This window comes from Macrosteles quadrilineatus, unplaced genomic scaffold, assembly GCF_028750875.1.
Source record: "Macrosteles quadrilineatus isolate MER2022 unplaced genomic scaffold, UCM_ALF_1.0 Scaffold_7__1_contigs__length_78375512, whole genome shotgun sequence".
NCBI lineage: Eukaryota > Metazoa > Arthropoda > Insecta > Hemiptera > Cicadellidae > Macrosteles > Macrosteles quadrilineatus.
Window position 1 is genome coordinate 9,554,294 of NW_026542600.1, and position 3,859 is coordinate 9,558,152.

The 3,859-nt window shown below is 31.8% G+C and overlaps 1 non-coding gene across 1 annotated transcript; it reads right to left on the reverse strand.

Annotated features, from left to right (window-relative positions):
• Positions 1 to 2,029: 2,029 nt before the first annotated feature.
• Positions 2,030 to 2,103, reverse strand: Trnar-ucg (transfer RNA arginine (anticodon UCG)). The gene has a single exon. It is a non-coding gene; the product is annotated as a tRNA-Arg (tRNA).
• Between the last annotated feature and the right edge of the window lie 1,756 nt (positions 2,104 to 3,859).

Sequence of the window (3,859 nt, forward strand, 5' to 3'; positions counted from 1 at the left end):
CCAGAGGCGTAAAGGGTTCAATCAAATGATTGCATCATCCATGGCTAAGCTCAAGATGTATGGAGTAAATGAGTAGAATGGTAGATTATTAGGCGTAATATTTGTAATTTCGGTTGTTTGTTTACAAAAGCGTTAATGAAGTTTCAAGAATAAAGTAACTATCGCAAACAATTATGCCTACCTGATTTAGAGTAGGCCTAAATAAAAAAGCTATTTTAGGCTATTTATAACAAATTACGATTTTCTCTGGAACATTTCTTTTCCGTCCGTCATAGTTAACCGATTTTTTCGATTGAGATTTCGTTATAAAGTTTATGATCTAGCGCGGAAATAAATTTAAATTACGATATTTATTTCATTCGATTTTTTCTCCCCTAATCTTTTGATTTATTTTTAGGAGAAACTTTTATAAAAGTACATTGCTGTTGGCTAACTTACTTTTTGGTTTAGGCTTTTTGAATTGATGGTACTTTTATCTGATTTACTTCAATCTAATTTTCAAACAGTCAGGTAAAAAAAAAAAATATGAAAACAGATTTTATGAAAATTAATTTTAAATACTTAGGAATGAATTAAATTAAAATTTTAAATTATTTAGTAAAATAAGTTAAGTTTTAGTTGTAGTGTGAAAGATTGATTGATGTAGGTAAGTCTTTGAATAGATGAATCGTCAAATTTTAGATAGGCCTATTGTAAATAATTCGTGTTATTATTATAATAATGGTCTTGAATAAAACACGATAATGATATCGTCATTGTTGTTTGGAAGAACAGTATTAAATCGGATTGAATGCGCTATCAAACCGTTCATTAAAACTTAATAGTATTAAACTAAGTAACAAATTGATCTTAATGGTCCTCTACAACAGTTTTATGTCAGTTAGGTTATATGTTGCAGTATTAATTTTAATTCTTAATTCAGAATATAGGCATTAACGTAGCAATGAATAAACTATAAAGTTGGGAATTTTCCTTTAATTACAATTTAATTTCTGACTTGCATCGTAATTAATTGTGATAACTTTAAATTGATTAATTTAAAAATAGCGAGTAAATTCTTACCTAATCTGTAATAAAATAAAAAAGAAGTCCGTCTTGAACTTCAAAAATTTACACCTCCGGCTGGTCTCGAACGTTGGCCCTAGTCTCAGAATTTATATCCAGGACTAACGCCTTTAACCCCGCGGCCGTTTTGAGGCTACGTAAACAATAGACATTAAAAATAATATAACCCGCACGCCTCCCCCCCTACACACCACGGTTATAGGCCTAGTAAGACGTAATTACAGCCAACAATTTATTTAATTATTTATTTCACTCGGATACATCATTTTTACTATAATCATCAACAAATACAAGTAGCCTAATTCACTATAACACTGCATTATAGGCCAAGTCAATGAAAATGTAGGCTATATATTTTTGTTCTTTATTTTATAAAAGATGGTTGATTCAGTAATTTTAAGTGAAAGTGGACCTTACCACAGAAGACACACTAACCTTATAGTAGTATGTTTTCTGTGACCTTACATTTCTTAAGCTCTTGCATTTTGTTTGGGGATTCGTATTAGTAAATTTGGTCAGATTTATTTATCATAAGACGATAAATTCGCTTGTAACGACTCAAATAGCAATTTTAACGTAACGTATTTTTTCATTTAGGCCTTTAGATACTTACCATTTGTTCACTCCGTTTTGGGAGCAAAATAAGTCACTGACACAAACTTTCCTAAACTACTTATGGGAAAAGTAACTTACCGAATAGGGTCGGTTCGGTTAGGTTAGGTTAATCACTGTTTTGATGTGTTCGTATTGTACCAAGACAAACTTATTTCTATTGAATTTTAAAAATATTATAAAGCAACTAAATATTTTACACCCTTGAAATTGAAACAATCTTGCATGTTTCTGATATTAGGACACGAAAACAGTAAAGTAATGATAAAAAATAAATACAGTGAATATAAATAATGAACAATGATAATGTATGCAATATAAAAATAAGAGATACAAAATTAAAAATAAAAAAAGCCCCTGACGGGATTCGAACCCGCAATCTTTGGATCCGAAGTCCAACGCCTTATCCAATTGGGCCACAGGGGCTATGGTGAATCTGACGACAAATGCCAATAACACTTACATGTATGTCCTATAGGTAGGCCTATATGATCAAGCATTCAAGAAATAGAACGATATACATAACAGTTCTATAGTAGACCATCTCTTAACCGACCTCGTATTAACCGACCTCGGATTATCCGCCTTTGGTCGTAAAATAATACAGTTCGTTTTAATTGACCTTGCTTTGAGAGCAGCTCGGTTTAACCGCCGCTTTCTAGGAATCTCGGCATTTCCGCTCTTACGCTCGGCTATGGGAACTGAACCATACGCTTATCTCCACAGGATATGACTAAGAATAAGTTATTTTGTATTGATCACAAAAAATATAGCATAGCACATTGTCAGTTTGTCATCATCGTTCGTAGCTTGAGCATATCTGATATCTGGTATATAGCATATCTGGGCTATAAATAAACATATCATGTCTTGTAACAAAATGGTTGCTTCTATCTTTAATTTCGACAAAAGGTTCTGTACTGTATTACGATGGATTTGGAAAGCATCAATTAATACATTGCAGTACTAAAGTTGCGTTTATGAGCACAGTGTTACACTTGGGAAAAGTGACGTGTTATTTTGCGCTAACATGGAATATATATCTAGTTTAACGTTAATAACTTACGTCTGTTGGGGATTTAAATGAGGTATATGGAATACACCTAATATCCACGTGATACTACAATTCCTTTCATATACAAGTAACTAATACATGATTCTACGTCATTTTGACGTCACAGTCACAGATATTTTCTTCAAGCCCTGTTTTATTCTACTCATTGTTGAGCTATGATAAATTTCCCACTTATACTTCAGGTAGGTTTAGTTACATTAATGTATTTGCATTCAACAGATTCAATATTCCCTGGTTTATCAATTCTGCGAAATGAGTGTCTTCATCAGTGATATTGGTACATGATAATGTATCAGTGATAGTAAGATAAGAGCAATGTTAACTTTGTAACAGAATTAAAAAAAAAACCTTGAAACCTTGAAAAAACCTTAAATGTTGTGTTAAAATAATGATTGAGGTGTTAAAATGAAGGTTTAGTGGTCCTCTAGGGAGTGAAGATTTTACTTTTGTCATTTTTTCTCCTCTTAAAAAGACAATAATCATTAATTAAGCCTCTAATTAAATATTTTTATTAAGACAAGACAAAACAAATGTTTTAAGTATAATTTCCTTATTCCCTAGTACTCGATGTTACTAACCTAATTATACATTTTCAAAACTATCATTATAAATGACACCGGCATGCTGCTTCAAATGATGGTATGTTCTGTCAAATTTAACATTGCTCTTATGAGACTAAAATCCAATATGGCTACCACCGATGAAGACTCTTAAGAGGCTTTCCATTTGCTAATCAGATTTCCACCGAAATACTCGCTTAAATGTTGGATTGATTCTCCGTTTGAAATTACATTTACTCTGAGGATCTAGCCAATAAAACGTGTATTAATGTTGATTCTGGCCGGCGAGCAAGGAATACCAAGGAATACAAGGAATGGTATTCCTTGCTCGCTGATTCTGGCCCAATAAACTATTTGATTTGGCTTGCTACAAAGAATGCCATAAATTGTGTTTTTATTAAAATAGTTCGTTATATTCGTTATATAAGAAGTTTTGTATTTTAGTTTATTTTGAGGTGGCTAACGCTGATTGTATTTGGTTAATTTGGCTAAATAAATGACTTATGACTTATAAAATAGGTACTTTTTACAAAATTTGATCAAAATG